Genomic DNA, 18,913 nt, shown 5'->3' with positions numbered 1-18,913 from the left:
AATTAACAAACTATTCCTTCCTGATATGTTCTTATATCTTACTAGATGTTTCATCTGATAAATCAGTACTTTATTCTGTCAAAGTTTCTAGAATGACAGAGATAGCTGGCTGCCTGGACAGTCATCCAAAGTTCCTCTGCAATGTTGGGACATCCATCTTCAGCCTGTAGGCCTACAGTTTTTTAGCTGCCTCTCCATGTGTCCTGTAGAATATCTGGCAGTTTTCTCTGCAAAGCAGGAACCTGAAGGACCATCACCTTGCAAAGTTTAGTGGTCACCTTCCTATGGGTCCTGCATGTCTAGTCGATACTGTGGGGTCCTGCCCCACTGGGAACTTAGGTCCTCTGAGAAGGGAGACCTAGAACCTAGGAAAGGTAAATGCTCTATTCACCTTTCCCCAGCCTTCCTTTCTCCCAGGAGACAATCAGACACAGCAGGTAGCCAGGTCAGGAAAGGACTCATTTATTTAAAAACAACAAGCTCCTTTTAAAGCATAAAGAAAACAAGACCCAGGGCAGGCAATTGCCCTATTAGGCCCATCTGCTTAAAAGTTATCCAGTCACACACCTTGTCTAAAGTATTTACAGTGTTGTCTATGAGGGAATTGTGTAGTGACATCATCTTTCTTGACCTGAAGCTCCAATCATATTTTTTTTGTAAACAACTTGGGTTTCACCCTCTACAATTTCTCAGGGAGGCCAGCTTTACTAGTACCTGGCTCCATAGGCCCTTCCCCCACAAATACAACATTTTTTCAAGCAGTCCAGGCAAGAAGAGTTTCTTGCCCAGATGGTTATTTTTGTCAGGAAGAAGAAAAACTTTATATGGAGTGTCTTCAATGCCCAACTTCCTCTTTGAAGTAGATCAGTCCTGCCAGGAGCAGATGTGTCTCATTGACCAGGAAAGTCTAAGTTTTTAAAACATTTTAAATGCCATATTCTGTAGGTCTTTGAAGTGTGTGAAGATTACCTATGTATACTATGATATGCATAGAATATGTATACCTAGAAAACTTAACTAACATGACTATAAGTTTGATCATCATAGATGACTAATTATTAATCTGTATTTCTCAACTATACATTACAATTTGAAATGAGTAGCACAAATAAAATATTTTAAACAAGAGTAGAAACATATATACAGTATAACAAAATTAACTTTAAATTTGTATCAATAAGCTAAAATCCATAGCAATGTAAAACATTTTTAAACAAGTTGTTGCTCTTTAAAAGTAGATTCAAGGCCGGGCGGTGGTGGCGCACGCCTTTAATCCCAGCACTCGGGAGGCAGAGCCAGGCGGATCTCTGTGAGTTCGAGGCCAGCCTGGGCTACCAAGTGAGCTCCAGGAAAGGCGCAAAGCTACGCAGAGAAACCCTGTCTCGAAAAACCAAAAAAAAAAAAGTAGATTCAATAATCTACCCTTTCATCCTATCATAACTATATCCTATATTTTTATATCATATCCCCCTTTCTTCTTTTAGAAAGACATTGACTATGACCAATAACACTTTGTAACCAACAACCTAAACAAAGACAAACATCCATAACCCATTTTTTGGGGAATGTGGGCATAGTGTTCTAGGTTACTACCTGCTGATAGGGAGTGCTGGTAGTCTTATGGGGATCCTGAGAAAATTCAAGATAATGGTCAAGTCCTGGGAAGACCAGCTGTAACCTTTGATGATAGGTACCATCTGTTAAGGTTCTGGAGGTCTGGCTTGATCAAGTCCGATCCATCTTAACCTTGAACAAATCCATAGCCTTTTCCTTCCTGTGGAAACAAAAACAGAGCCTCCTTTCCAAAGCAACATATCCTTAGATCCAAATTTTGACGTCAAGATGCCTTTAAAATATACATATTGGTTTAACTGAGTAGCCATTACAATCAAATGCCTCTTTGTAGTTAAAAATCCCAAAGATAATATAATCCAGACTCTGTGTGATTTCCATCTTTATGTGGCTTATTTCTTATATTACTTTTACTTTCTCTACAAATATTTTATTTTTAAAACTTTCTATTTCTTTATATAACTGTCTATATTCCTTTTCCTCTCTCTTCCAAGCCTATGTATATTTTTATACATATTGTAAACCATCTAGAGCGTTAGTTCATCTGAATCTGTTTTATTGTGAATATATTGCTTTAAACTGCAGTATTACTAGGACTTAAATGGCAGCTTTGGCTGCTGGCTCTGCCCACCTCAGCTTTCCAACATGGCAGAAGTATATTTGCTGCCATCTCTGGGGGGAACCATGCTCATCACTGACTCTGTGAAGCAATGGGTGTGTGCTTCCATCCAGAAGCATGTAGCCCCAAAACCTTTTCTTTCCTTTTATTTCTCTCTATACTAGCAGAGACTAAATCCACCACTCACCACACTGCAGCTTGGAGATGCCTCTGTGTACTGTGGTGGGAATCCGAAGCCATGCCACTTAGCTCATGGCAGCAGGAGGCCGGCTCCATCTCACCAGCAGATGCCAGGAGATGAGTTTGTACTGCTGCTGCCATGAGACTGTCAGACTAGGAAGCCCAGTGTGGCTCCATTTCTGTGCATTCAGAATCTTTAAACTTTCTTAGGTGTATATGGCTCAATAACCAATGACGAGCACCAAATGTAGTTGAAGTTTCTTGTGTGCTGGCCAGCCAGCAGTCAAGACAAATCTCTCCAACTCAAATCCCTAAGTAAGCAAACAGAGGCTTATAATTAATTATGAACTGCTTGGACATTAGCTCAGGCTTATTACTGACTAGCTCTTACATTTAATTTAACCCATAATTCTTATTTATGTTTAGCCAAGGCTGGCCAGGTCACAGGAAAACTTCCAAGTACAGTCTATGGACTAGACTGTACTTTCATTAAAAAAAATAGACCTTTTCTTTTAAATAATTTTAAATTAACTAAAACTTCCAAAATGATAAGAAAGATTACCTTATGACTTTCTTTGTATGACTAATGGTAGCATCATATATATCTATAGTAAAATTTCCAAGAATACAATATTAATATTACTATAGCATTATTGACTTGAGTGTAGACTTTATTTAAAACCAATAACTCTTTTTGTAAAAACGTTTTTTTTTCCTCTATTCTGACATTTTTCCCCTCCAGCAACTCCCCACAAGTCCTCCCCACCCTCCAACTCTATGTCCTTTCTCTGTCTCTTAAGAAAACTATAGGCAGGTTAACAAAACAAGCAAACAAACCATAACATTATAGATATTTCAAAAGTGGAGGAGATTACAGTGTGTTCCATTTAACTCACATAAAGTTTCCCCTATGAATATTTTATATTACTTTTATTTCTTCTGTACAATCAGTGAATCAACATGGGTTTAATATTTTCCACAGATGTTGGGCTTTTACTTACTTTCTTTACCTAGTGTAATTTACCCATAAAGCAAAACTACCTTTGTCTGACATTAGTTCTTAGGTTTTTCCTGCCAGTAAATATTTATGATACTATTGTCTGGTGATCTTGATTTGAGACAAGAAAATAACAACAACCCAATTGCCTCTCATTACATCCTAGCAAGGATACAGATTATTACAACTGCTTGTTATTGTGGACATTGATCTTGGTTATCTAGATGAAGCGGCAATGGGTATTGCCACTCTTAATCTTTTTCTATTATGCTTTTACTTTCTATTATGCACACTTGGAAGGAGCTTACTATGTGATACTCATATTTAATAGTTAGGATTTATGCCCATTTCCTTTATGAAAGAAAGTTTACATAGATTATTAGGATTCTTCTCTAGGGGAGATTTCTTTCTCATTTGTTTGTTTATTGAACATAGATTCTTTTTTCACACACTATATCCTGATTATAGTTTCCCTTCCCTCTATTCCTCCTAGTCACTCCCCATCCAGAATTTCTTTCTTTCTTTCATTAGAAAAGAACAGGCTTCTAAGAGATAACAAACAAACACGAAAAAATAAAATGATATAATACAAAAATCATCACAGCAAAGTTGGAAAAGAAAGACCTACAGAAGAAAAGAGTCCAAGAGAAGGCATAAGAATCAGAGAATCATCTCATTCTCAGGGTCCTATAAAAAAAACTAATCTGAAAACTATAACATATTCCCAGAGGACCTGGTGCAGCCCCATGCCAGCTCTGTGCTTGTTGCTTCAGTTTTTGTTGAGTTCATATGTACCTTGTTTAGTTGGTTTGGAGAGTCTTGTTCATCAGAAACAAAGAATAACTATCTAGTTTGATTTCTCAAGAATCAAAAGGAGAAACTAAAAGAGAGGATACTTTCAAGCTAAAAATAAAAAAGAAACTATTTAAATGATATGCAATGCCTAGAGATTCAAAGAGATTTTTGTTTTCTTTTCTAGCAAGGCTGATCACACGGTCCTCAATTTTAGAACCATCCTAGGCTTGACTTCAGGTGGCAAAACATAAGAAGGAGACATGATAAAGTATGTGTAAGTAAAATCCAGAATTCTGCTTTCATAGCAGTGCTAAACCATGTCAGCTTCTTTATTTTCATAGGGGATTAAAGTTCACAGAGCTTTATTGACCAATGAATATTTAAGCTTTATAATATCTAATAATGGCACTTTTGAATTTTAAAATGCTCTTAGGTTACATTCAAACATTTAGTTATTTTATACTCTTCTGAGCACTAAAAGCTATGCTAACACATGAAAATAATTTAAATATTTATATCATTCTTATTTACTATTTGTTATTATGTAAGGTCTACATTGTAGTTCTTACACTCAAAAAATTGGAAAAGCAAATCAGTCTGAACCCAGCAACTCATAATTTGAAAGAAATATGTAGTTAGCATACATTATATATAGCTGTAACAATGCTATGAAACTGGGAGGTATAATTAAAGTCTCACACAAAAATTTCAGGGCTTCAGTTTTCATATTTATGGATAAAAGTTTTGGACATTTTGAGGTGAGTTACCAGTTCCATCCTGGGGAAAATTGTGCTTTGTAAGGGCACTTGGAAATGAGATGTGCAGATTTTCTTGCTGTCTTTGTAGGTTGTGAGACTTCAGCAGCATTTTCCGAAGAGGGATAGGCCTACTAAACAATGCAGTGATCAGACACTCTGCCCAACAAAAACTCCCATACTGTTCATCAACCTCTTTTAGCTTTATAATGCGTTAGTACTCAGACCAAGGAAACACAGAAGAGTATAATGGCCTCAACAAAATGCAACTGTATTAAGAACCACTGAACTTGAGTGTCTTTGAAGTCTTTTACAGTCCCATTATTCATGGGTTTGACAATATAGTACTTTAGAGTTATTTAAGTTTTAAATGATGGTTATTTCCTTTGTAAATCCATATCCCTTGCTCAGCAAAGTTCTAGCCAAGAGTAAGTGTTCTATACTTTAGAGACTGTTTTCTGTATCTCTTCCAATATTTTGTAATCAGTGGCTAACACATAAGAGATTTTGAATTATAAAATATAAACTGCCTAGTGTTTTAGCTATTGACTTCATGGACATAGTACATTATAATAATAATTTATTTTTAAAATGTATTTTCCAGTGAGTTCTAAAACCACTTTGAAAATGGCTTGATTATGTAACTGTATATGAACTAATTTGATGGTAGCTTAACTTTCTGCTAGGTTAGCAATTTGTCTTTAATCAAAATTTCTAAGTTAAATATAGAAAACTCTTCGGAGATACCAAAATTTATGATGATCAAAACACAAGTTCAGATGAAAGTGATTTAAGAGTAAAATCTCTCTTACACACAGCATATAACTTAACAGAAGTGTCCCTTTGAGCTGAATTAGTTTTCTCACTCTAAGGTTGAATATTTTGCAAAATCTGAATAACGTCCTTTGGTAGTTAGTTTCTTCTACTTGTATTAATATGAGAATGAAAAACTTAGTTTTCCCAATCTAACAAAATGTCTCAGTATTCATTCACACTCAGAGTCATCAAGAAATACTAAAGCCTATCAATTTAAAATTTGATAGGACTAAAGTCTTCATCATGGATTGAAATAAAACAATTATATTATTAAAAATTAACATATATTTAATATTTATGTATCATTTAATATTATCATTAAATACTTATATATTTATATTAAATTATCAAGCTTGCCAGCAGAGATGCCCCAGCAGTAAATGGTACTTGCTATTCTTTCAAAGGTCCTGGGTTGAATTCCCAGTAACCATACGGCAGCTTACAACAACATGTAACTCCAGTTCCAAGAGATCAACAATCTCTTCTAGGCTCTGGAGACACCAGACATGCAAGTGTTGCACAGGCATACATGGAAGTACATCCATATACACAAATTACTATATTTTTAAGAAATTACCAAGTTGCTTGAAAGTTACACTGACTTATATGTTCAAGTTTATGGAATGTAATATGGATTTTTGTGTAGTGAGTACAAAAATAGAGTTGTAAACACACTCAAATTTAGATAGGAAATTACCTCTTTAACTTCACCTCTCTTGTCAACAACTCAGGTGTTTGTTTTTTGTTTTTTTTCTTTCTGAATGTCTATTTTATAAAACAGGAAAGAAAAAAAAATAGTTACCAGGATAGTGTCCTGCACTGTTGGAAAACATAATGGTTTGCTGAGGACTGTCATGTACGTAAGTGTTGCTGAGTTTCAGTTAGTATTTGTGTATAAAGTATATTAAGAAAATGGGCTGGGATTGCAGGAAAGGATTACTCTCAATTCAGATGCCCTGCATGGTCCCTGGAACTAAAATCTTCAGTCTGTTATTTCATAAGTTGATTATAATGTTCTGTGGCTCTTATCTATTTTAAGTTCACTTTAGCATAATTTACATGAAAATTCAAGGAATAGAAAATGAACAATTCAGGAAATGAGTTTGCCAGTAAAATATTTTTTATTTTTAAACTTCTTTAGGGGAAAAAAAAACAGAACAACAACAACAACAAAAAAAAAAACAAAGAACAACAACAACAACAAACACCTGGTAGCCTAGTTCCAAAATGTAAACAACTCATGACATATTGGCATTGTCTGGGTTTGTTAGTTTTTCAATGTAACTATTAGTATTTTTAATTTAGTAGCAATAGTAAAACAAATGTGTGGTTGAGAATAAATTGCTCTCAATCATCTCATGAATCCAACAGAAATTTTCTCTAATTTATCAAACTTAATAGCACATACCCCTGGAGCTGAAGGTATAGGTAGTTGTGAGCTGCTTGGTGCATTTTGGCAGAGGCAGGGGGATCTTGGAGTTGAAGTCCATATTGGTCTACAGAGCTAGTTACAGGACAGCCAGGGCTACACAGAAAAATCCCTCCATGTTGGCTGTTAACACACATTAATATTTTAATTCAAACCTGTGTGCACTAGGACTTTTGGCATGCCATGTCAACTGTGTGTTCTTTGTTAAGAGCAAAATCCATCATACCAAGTTCTTATCAGAGCCTCCTGAATTGTATCTACTTTTCACATTTTTCTCACTGACCCATATATTTGGCACCCAAACCCAATCACAAGCCTTATTAAAACTTGACACAATAAAAATGCGATGCTATTGGCACCTTATTTTGTGCCAGGCTGCTTTAAATTCACATTTTATACATTGAGGGCCATACGATGCCGTATCATGGAGAAAAATGAAACAGGAAGAAAATTCATTGAAATCTACTACAGAAAAACAAGAGTGTAATTTGCCACCCAGCATGCCCTCCAATATGCACAAACAACTTGTCATAACCATCTGTAGGTCTGTTTATAAGAACATGCAAGCAGGCCAGAAACCAGAGGACGTCTGTCTGATTTAATAAATGTGTAAGAGTTTGCAAGAAATATGTCTTTAGCAGACACGGGCAAGTCGATTGTCAAGGGCAAGCAAAGTTAGAATCAACAAAAGTTCCCTGTTGGCCCAAGTTTGGTTTTAGTTTTGATATTCAGAAGCATGCCATGACATTAAATGATGTGTTGAATAGATAACTAAATGGTTCTGGGTACTGTTTGTACGCTCTGCCTTTCTAGTAATTTTATTAGGTAATATGACAATGGTAGCTTCAATTAGAAAGATTGAACTCATATATACAGTCAGAATTAATGTTTACTGTTGTACACCCAGTGTTATTTTTTATTTTCATTATAGATGTGAAATTGAAGTCCTTAAAGTGACATGATTGGGGCATAGAAACAGAACTGCATGAATGGAGACAACTCCTTATACCAGCTTATGGGCTAGTGTCAAGCAACATGTCAATGAAGACTCCGTATTAAGGAGTTATGAAGCACCACCTGTACAGTACTGCTCAAATGTTTATTGAGTGACAGACACTAGGTACATGTAGCAAATAGAATACTGATTTGCCTAGAGCATAACACACCTCTTAAAAGACTGATGTTACTGCAACAAATGAAATCTAGCGTTGTCTGTACAGCATGGCAAAATTCATGGGTATTTTTTATTCAATTTTCAATAGTAGCAAAAATTGGTCTTTAGAGCCAGGCAGTGGGCCACATGCCTTTAATCCCAGCACTCAGGAGGCAGAGGCAGGTGAGTTCAAGGCCAGCCTAGGCTACAGAGTGAGTTCTAGGAAAGTCTCCAAAGCTACATAGAGAAACCCCGTCTCAAAAAAAAAAATTGTCTTTTTTGTTGGTTTCTAGAATTGGAGTATAATGCCCATGATGGTGGAACTACTTTCCTCTACCAACCAGGCCCCTATGTTATCGTAATTTCCTGTGTTTCAATCTTTCCTCAGAATCAGACATTTTAAAACACACATGTTGCTATATATCTCAGAAGTGCCTTCTTCTGCCTGTGTGAACACCCACATTTGCATACACAGATGCAGACACACATACACACATTAAAATATTAAATCTTTTTTTTTAAAAAGGGAGGTGGCTAGAATTTAATTAATTACATAGAAAATATTTTTTCTTGAGTAATATTTTAAATGTAACAGTGCTGGAGATTACCAATTTCAGCTTAGTGATTCTTAAATAGAAATGAACAAACAGTTCATATCAAAGAAAGTCTATTTATGGGCTGTCTTGGTTAAGAAGGCATCACCATTATCTATTTATAAAATCTGTCTCCAAATTGAAGCATCACTTTCTACTAAACTACTCATCATTTCACCATTGGGAGGCATTTATTAAGAAATTAGGTAAAATGACTTCTTCAAAGCTATGGAGAAAAAGCATAAATTTGTGTGTGCTCTGAGATTTCTGCCCAGTTCACCTTATTATCTATATAAAGTGCCATACTCATGGAGTTTTTACTATGACTCAGTAGATCAGTCTGTTGATGTGAACTTTCCACTTGGAAGTCTTTCGAAGGATTTTTCCCATCTAGTCCACCTTTCCAATATAGATGCAGTTTTTAAAAATAATCTGTAGTGCTTTCTCATACATTCTAAAAGTGTTACCATTTTATCCACTGTCATTTTCTTTTGTCCTTAAAGCAAAAAGTGCTTAGTATATATTTTTTTTAAGATGAGGTAACCTCTTTTTGATTGTTAGCATTGGCAAATTATTTTCATTAAATGGCCTCACTAATACCCCCGATTTTCTCATCACACGAAGTTTGGAATGAGGAATGAATAAAGATAATGTCTAACTATGTAACACACGGGAAGAATTTCATAAGGGTCTCAGAGTCATTATGCCGTATATGTATATATGTATATATGTTGTGACTGTATTTGGAAGTATATACTCTATATGACTAGAAGAGTGGTTTAGATCGAAAAAAAAAACACAAACTTTTTTTTAAATCAAATAATAGAATGCATAAGTTTATAATTGTGCATTGTCTGACATTTCCTGAGGCAATATTGATTGATGTGAAGCAATGTCAGTTTTGGAGTAACCTCTACAATTATCCCCCTATTTGTGATGAGTTTCCCACAGACACAGATTCTGAGAGTGAGGTTTGTGTGTGCAGGTCAATCAGTGGAGATTTTATTTGGAATGGTGAGTAAAGCCAGCACCAACTGCTAGCTGGACAAGTAAGTATGTGGAGTGTGACTAGACAGTCTGTGATGCCAGAGCAGGCACTGCCCTTGCTAAGTGCATGTAATTCATAGATTGCTATTTTTTCTTATAGGGGTTATATCTTTGCAAGCTTTTATTTGAACAGGTGAGGATTTAAAAAGCTCCACATTTTTATGTATACATTTTATGTCAATTTTTATGTATACATTAACCATTATTGTTCAAATTGACACTGAAAGAGATTTAATAAAATCTAAGTATTTTCCATTAATTAAAAACCATGTGATAATGGCCAGGAGTATGAGGACCATCTGGTTTACATAGTGAGACCCTGAGTCAAAGACACAAAAATCAATCCAGAGGTCGGACAATAAATTAGAAGAGTGAACAGCTTTTCACAAGGACTCATCCTTGCAGTATGCTAATTGCCTGAGAAAGATGGTAATGCCTCTCTCTGCTTTTATGAACTAAATATACAAAAGTAAGAAAATAAAGTCTTCAACATACAGTTTAAAAAAGAAAATTTATTTTAGTACGCAGAGAGGAGAGTATTTAATTAAGGGTAGTACTCTGTTTATTACACTAATGATTTCTTGACATCTATAATTAACATCTAGTAGAGAAAGTCATTTGAGTCTATCTCCTTTGTAATCATTATTTTGTTTTCTTGGGGATATAAAAATGATATTTCAATGATAATAATATATTCATACTTCAGATCAATATTGTTGATTTTACATACATAACTTTTTCAAAAAATTGATGGAATGCTTTAAGCTGTTTGTAGACTTCTGAATAGGGTCATTCCTTATCTTGTGTGAACATTGCTGAACTGATATAAGTATGTACTTCCTTTGAAGTGAGTGGATATTGGATTTTTTTAAGATATGGAACAAAGTGAGACATCAATGTATGTCAGGAATATCTTCATACAATACTGTCTTAAACCATACTTTTATGGTATTTTTTAAAAATAAAAATCAATTTTACCTTGTTGCAAAAAAAAAAAAACAATCTAAGAATGAATAAATAAACACAGCCTTTCAATTTGTTAGTTAGGAGAAGTATGGCATTTTTTGATGCCTGGAGAAAGACACTTTCTACCTAGTTTTAAGGGCTTTCTGACTTTTTTTCCTTTTATTTTATTTTACAATACCATTCAGTTCTACATAACAGCCATGTATTCCCTTGTTCTCCCACTTTCTGCCCCCCTCCTATTCACCCCAGCCCACACCCCATTCCCACCTCCTCCAGGGCAAAGTCTCCCCTGAGGACTGAGATCAACCTTGTAGACTCAGTCCAGGCAGGTCCAGTCCCCTCCTCCCAGATTGAGCCAAGCGTCCCTGCATAAGTCCTAGGTTTCAAACAGCCAACTCATGCAATGAGCACAGTACCTGGTCCCACTGCCTAGATGCCTCACAAACAGATCAAGCCAATCAACTGTCTCACCTATTCAGAGGGCCTGATCCACTTGGGGGCTCCTCAGCCTTTGGTTCATAGTTGATGTGTTTCCATTCATTTGGCTATTTGTCCCTGTGATTTATCCAACCTTGGTTTCAACAATTCTCACTCATATAAACCCTCCTCTTTCTCACTAATTAGACTCCCGGTGCTCCACCTGGGGCCTAGCCATGGATGTCTGCATCCAGATTCCTCAGTCCTTGGATGGGGTTTCTGGCCCAACTATTAGGGTGTTTGGCCATCCCATCAACAGAGTAGGTCAGTTCGGGCTGTCTCTCGACCATTGCCGGCAGTCTTTTGTGTGGGTATCTTTGTGGATTTCTGTGGGCCTCTTTAGCACTTTGTTTCTTCCTTTACTCATGTGGTCTTCATTTACCATGGTCTCCTATTCCTTGTTCACCCTCTCTGTTCTTGATCCAGCTGGGATCTCCTGCTCCCCCAAGCTCTCTTTCCCTCGACCCTCGCCCTTCATTACTCCCACTCATGTTCAGGTTTTTCATGTGGATCTCAGGAATTTCTCCATCATTTGGCGATCCCTGTGTCTTTCTTGGGGTCCTTTTTTCCAGGGAGCCTCCCTGGTGATGTGAGTAGCAGTCCAGTCATCCTTGTTCCACATCTAGTATCCTCCTATGAGTGAGTACATACCATATTTGTCTTTCTGAGTCTGGGTTACCTCACTCAGGATGAATTTTTCTAGATCCATCCATTTGCCTGCAAACCTCATGATGTCATTTTTTTCTCTGCTGAGTAGTATTCCATTGTGTATATGTGCCACAATTTATTTATCCATTCTTCAGTTGAAGGGCATCTAGGTTGTTTCCAGGTTTTGGCTATTACAAACAATGCTGATATGAACATAGCTGAGCAAGTGCTCTAGTGGTATGATTGAGCATTTCTTGGGTACATGCCCAAGAGTGGTATAGCTGGATCTTGGGGGAGATTTATTCCCAATTTTCTAAGAAAGCACCATATTGATTTCCAAAGTGGTTGTACAAGCCTGCATTCCCACCAGCAGTGGTAGAGAGTTCCCCTAGTTCCACATCCTCTCCAGCATAAATTTGTCTTCAGTGTTTTTGATCTTAGCCATTCTGACAGGTGTAAGGTGGTATCTCAGAGTTGTTTTGATTTGCATTTCCCTGATGATTAGGGATGTTGAGCAATTCCTTAAATGTCTTTAAGCCATTTGAGTTTCCTCTGTTGAGAATTCTCTGTTTAGTTCTATAGCCCATTTCTTAATTGGACTGTTGGATGTTTTGATGTCTAATTTCTTGAGTTCCTTATATATTCTGGATATCAGTCCTCTGTCAGATGTGTGGTTGGTGAAGATCTTTTCCCATTCTGTAGGCTGTCACTTTGCCTTGTTGACCGTATCCTTTGCTCTACAAAAGCTTCTCAGTTTCAAGAGGTCCCATTGATTGATTGTTTCTCTCAGTGTCTGTGCTACTGGTGTTATATATAGGAAGTGATCTCCTATGCCAATGCATTCAAGACTACTTCCTACTTTCTCTTCTAGCAGGTTCAGAGTAGCTGGATTTATGTTGAGGTCCTTGATCCACTTGGACTTAAGTTTTGTACACGGTGACAGATATGGATCTATTTGCAGCTTTCTACACGTTGATATCCAGTTATGCCAGCACCATTTGTTGAAGATGCTTTCTTTTCTCCATTGTACACATTTGGCTTCTTTGTCAAAAATTATATGTTCATAGGTGTGCGGGTTAATGTCAGTGTCTTCAATTCAATTCTATTGGTCCACATGTTGGTTTTTATGCCAATACCAAGCTGTTTTTATTACTGTTGCTCTGAAGTAGAGCCTGAAGTCAGGGATCGTGATGCCTCCAGAGGTTGTTTTATTGTACAGGATTCTTTTGGCTATCCTGGGTTTTTTGTTTTACCATATGAAGTTGAGTATTATTCTTTCCAGTCCTGTGAAGAATTGTGTTGGTATTTTGATGGGGATTGCATTGAATCTGTAGATTGCTTTTGGTAAAATTGCCATTTTTACTATGTTGGTCCTGCCTATCCATGAGCATGCGAGATGTTTCCATTTTCTGACATCTTCTTCAATTTCTTTTTTCAGGGACTTAAAGTTCTTGTCATATAAGTCCCTCACTTTTTTGGTTAGTGTTGCCCCAAGGTATTTTTTGTCATTTGTGGCTATTGTAAAGGGTGACATGTCTCTGATTTCCTTCTCAGCTTCTTTGTCCATTGTATATAGGAGGGCTACTGATTTTTTTTTTTAGTTCATCTTGTATCCTATGTTGCTGAAGGTGTTTATAAGCTTTATCAGTTCCTAGGTGGAATCTTTGGGGTCATTCAAGTATTCTATCATGTTATCTGAAAATAGGGAAAGCTTGACTTCTTCCTTTGCAATTTGTATCCCCTTAATCTCCTTATGTTGTCTTATTGCTCTGGCTAGAACTTCAAGTACTATGTTGAATAAGTATGGGGAGAGCAGACAGCCTTGCCTCATTCCTGATTTTAGTGGAATTGCTTTGAGTTTCTCTCCATTTAATTTGATGTTGGCTGTTGGCTTGCTGTAAATTGCCTTTATTATGTTTAGGTATGTTCCCTGTATTCCTGATCACTCCAAGACTTTTATCATGAAGGGATGTTGGATTTTGTCAAATGCCTTTTCTGCATCTAGTGAGATGATCATGTGGTTGTTTTCTTTGAGTTTTTTTATATGGTGTATTACATTGACAGAGTTTCGTATGTTGAACCACCCTTGCATCCCTGGGATGAAGCCTACTTGATCATGCTGGATAATTGTTTTGATGTGTTCTTGGAATCTGTTTGCCAGTATTTTATTGAGTATTTTTGCATCAATGTTCATGAGGGAGATCGGTCTGTAGTTCTCTTCCGTTGTTGTATCCTTGTTTGGTTTAGGAATCAAGGTAATTGTAGCCTCATAGAAGGAGTTTGGTAATGTTCCTTCTGTTTCTATTGTGTGGAACAATTTAGAGAGCATTGGTATTAACTCTTCTTTGAAGATCTGGTAGAATTCTGTGCTGAAACCATCTGGTCCTGGACTTTTTTTTTTTGGTTGGGAGACTACTTTTGCCAGCTATAATTTATATCATTTCTTTTCTAATTTCTCTTAATTTTTTTTAAAAAATGTGTGTGTGTGTTTCTGTGTCTGTGTTTGTGTATCTGTGTGTCTGTGTCTCTGTGTGTATTTACATTAATAGATATCAAGAAAGTCCAGAGGCAGTGGATTCCCTGGGATCTGGAATTATAGGCAGTTGTGAGATGTTTTATGCAGATCCTGAGAACCAAACTCATACCTTTGGCAAGAGCAGAATGTGCTCTTAACAACTGGATCATGTCTGCAGCCCCAATTATTATTTTTAGTGAAAAAACTCTCTTGGTATGCAGAGAGTGTTAACCATTTCACCAGCAAAAATTAGTGAGGATCTGAGAGAATAATTTTTAAGTTCATACGTAATAAATTAAATATGACAATCTAAATATCTTTGGACAAGCAAATGACACATCCCAAATAACCAAATCTAAGGATGAGATGTGGTTAATGAGATGTAGATTACAAAATGCATTCTCAGGAATTAACCTGTCTGGAAAAATATTTGACCTTGACTTCTGAATCTCTAGCCTCTTGGGGAGTTTCCTAGATAGTTAATTTGGAAGAGAAGGGAACACTTGAACCTTTGGTTTCTTTTTGTTGTTGTTTTGTTTGTTTGTTTGTTTGCTTGTTCATTTTAATAAATTTGGGTCTTTAAAATAGGAAGTCTCTGAATGGTGGGGTTTTATCTTAGAATACCTTTCTTAATGTTCCAGTGCAGTACAGGGCATTTCTTGTGAGTCGTGCTGATCCATTTATCAAATACAATGATTTCTCCACCAATATGAATATTCTCCTATCTGGAAATTTTTCCTGGTAGAGAGATTAGTCCCATATCTCCACATTTAACTCCAATCTTGTTCTTAGGACACAGACAAAAAAAATCTCAACACTTGAACAAAATATCCCCATGAATGGACTTTTCTCCCAGTTTCCAAAAATAGAGAGAGTCCTCTCCATGAAACCATGTGAGCTAGAGAAACAGTGTCTGCACTCTTTTCATCATTCTTGTTTGCCAAGCTCCCACTAGAATGGCCATCTGCTCTGTTAAAAGTATCAGAAGGGGCTTTTCTAGATCAAATTCCAACATTCTTCATATTCCTCCCACAAACTAGGTGCAAGGGTCTAAGAAGCACATGGTCAGATTTTTTTTATACATAATGCATACACTTCTTGGTACCTTTTCTCTGTCATATTTTCTATTCTTGATGTTGGGATAAAATGTATCTTAAGCAGAAATAAATGGTTTATTCCCAGACTTCCATGTTATAGAGCATCATATTGTGGGGGAGCTTGAAACAGCTGATGGCATTCCAATCACAGTGAAGAATCAGAGAGCAATAATTGCTTCCTTCTTCTCTGCTTGCTTGCTCTAATTTCTAAAGTTGATGGTGCCCTGCCATGGGAATGGGCCAGCCCACAGTCTAGATGGCTGTTATCACATTAAGACAATCAATAATCCTCCATATATACACACATAGAGGCTTATCTTGCACATGAATCTATATTTTGACAAGAAAACAATTATCACTAACCATCATTTCCACACATTTGAAAACTATACTTAATCACACAGAATGAATGGATGACTGCTATATACCCATTTCCCCTGATATAAAACTTTCTCTCTTTGAAGGATGCTTGCAAACACTCAAGATGTTTTAAAATGAGATGAAATAGTTCATCCTTCAGGGAAGCTCTCTAAGAGGTAGAAAGTTCTAAAGAGAGCATCCTTAAGATTCAGGACACATTCAACTCATAAGTCTCAGGAAGTCCCTGAAACTGGTCATGTTCTGCAATCAAGGTTACATAAACAATAAGAACTGCTAGAGAAACACCTCTAAACAAGCTGAGCTGATGGGAAATGCTGCTGGCATTACACAAACTGCCTAGATGTAATACTGTCATATCTTCTGAGCTTTCTCTATTATTTGGTTAGCTCTAGGAGTTCCAGCTTTCATGCCTTGTGCTGTTACCTGTGATGAAGTAGACTCTCCTGGATGTAACTAACTTTTAATTATTCCTACCTGTAAATTACCCCTCATGTATATTCCTGTAAGTGAGCCTGGTAAACTCTTTGATTCACTATGTTGGAGTTTACTGATATTCTAACTTTGTTTTGTTATCCATTCCCTATCTGAGGTAATTAGATGTTTATTTCCCCCAGGAACACTGTCACATAGAAATAGCATATGAGGTGTTTTCCTTTTTTTTTTTTTTTTTAAATGGATGCTGCCTTTTAAGCCACAGCTGTCTGCAACTCCACCTACAACAGCAGTAAGGCCACAAGGAACTTAGCCGGAGGGAAATCTGTTCCTCTGGCTCCAACTCTTGCAAAGCTATGAAGGGAACTTAACTAAACTTCTCTCCCTCTAAAGACCTCAAGATTCAAAGGTTAAGATGGACTTCTACTCTTCAGAGAGGCTGAATAGCAAGTAGCTCACCTCCTCTCCTTGCTCACATCCTCCAAAAATCCCTTATGCTTCTCCTCGCCCTCCTTACAAACCCTCTCTCACCTGGCTCCTCCCTACCATTTCCTGTCAGCTAGCTGCTGACTCAGCCTCCTGACCGCAGGTGAATTTTATTCAGTCAAACACATCTCTGTATCATTGAACAAATGTTCTAGAGCATAAACAAAAATAACACATCTTTAAATAATATTCTACAACAATGAGGAACCAGGTTAAAAGAAAAATTTTATATTTTTAATAACAGCATAATATTTGAAATTTGGTGATGTTGGTATTAATTTGGCAAGCTATTTTCAGCATTTCCTAACTTACATTTATAGTAGCTTGCCTATTATCACAGCATTCAGGAAGCTGAGGAAAGAATATTACAGAATTCCTAGAAAAATAGTCTCAGATAGTTAGAGAGAGCAAAATAAAAATTAGCTTTCAAGTTCACATTTTGAGAATTATGAGATTTTAAGAGTGTTGTTAAGATTATAAACAGTACCTGAGCTAGTTTTTTAAAGTAATCAATAAATGCTGCTTGTCATCAAAATTGCATATTGAAAGATATAATTTGAATACTTGAAAGGATTTAATAGTTTATCTTTTTATTCTTAATACAGAATCAAATTTGTAAAAGGAAGAGTGCAAGAGATAAAAACACAACTTTCTAATTTTTCATATTTTTATATAGAAACATATTTTTGGTAGTTTTAATGAAATAGTACAGTTTGAAAACAGAGCTTTAATAAGCTATTTTCTTAAACTACCAAATAACATTTATAAAATTGCAGAGATCCTCAACTTGATGAGAAGAAAACATCAGCAATTATTCAAAATACAGCATTAATCAAATTAGTAGGTTCCAAGCCCTAGTGAGAACTACATTTTAAAAACAAGATGCAGATTGCTAATTTAAAAATTATTTTCTTCTAAAAAGCCTCTCAATAGAAGGTATGCTCTGAAATTAGCAAAATTGCATCTCAGATGGAAGCACTGTAAATAATGTTACTTTCAGTACTTTTTAAATCAGCTCAGTTATTTTCTGTGTTTCTTCTGCCTTACTTTTCTTCTGGAATAATCAACAATATACAAAAACATTTATTGACTGGATGCTATCCCCCAGTAACCATAAAATCTGTTGTTTATGGTTGTGAGGGTGTAGGACAAAAACGTGATAAAACCATCAAAGTGAATCCTGGAGCACAAAACAAACTTTAAAAGTCGGTGTAGGTTGAATTAGTTCAACAGTCTTATGTAGATGACTTCTAAAAAGACAAAAATTGTCAGTAGAAAAAATGCAAGTGAAGATATTGTGTCTGGAAATACACATCACACAAATAGCAACATTTGAGAGAAGGCTACACAATGGTGGATATAGATGTGTTCTCTATGGCGAAAGCATTTGACTCAAGGTTTCTTTGGAATAGACTCCAGCCCAGAAACAAGGAGACTCCACAATCAACTCCACACTTTACTCTTAAAAAACTTATAAAACTTACAAATTGAGAATAGAGCCAGCTAAAGCAAGTGCCTGTCCTTAGACAAGATCCTTTTTCTTGATGTCACTGCAGGCAACACGACCTCTTTTGTGTGTTGGAAAAATGGAAATGTCCTGAGAATATTTACTACTCTAAGGGGATACGTGCATATTTTTCAGTTCATTTTCCTATTCTCTTCCCCACCCCAGACCTCTTACCGTAGGAATGGCTCCCAAGGACCATTGCGGACTAACTTCTAGACCCATTCTAGGTTTAGCAATACCATATGACATAGATAAGGTTTTAACCCCTACTCCCACCCCCAGACATGAACATCTGGAATTTTTGTGGTGTTTCATTTTCTTGTGAGTTTTCACAAAGAACTTTAAAGGTGTTTGTGCCTCATTTTCATGGTACGTTGATACTAATTTTCCAACCTCTTTGAAACCTTGGTTTTTCTTTTTCAAAGTGTCACACATAACTATCTCTACC

This window comes from Peromyscus maniculatus, chromosome 18 (assembly GCF_049852395.1).
Source record: "Peromyscus maniculatus bairdii isolate BWxNUB_F1_BW_parent chromosome 18, HU_Pman_BW_mat_3.1, whole genome shotgun sequence".
NCBI lineage: Eukaryota > Metazoa > Chordata > Mammalia > Rodentia > Cricetidae > Peromyscus > Peromyscus maniculatus.
The sequence above is the reverse complement of the archived record's forward strand: the minus strand, read 5'-3'. Positions refer to the sequence as shown.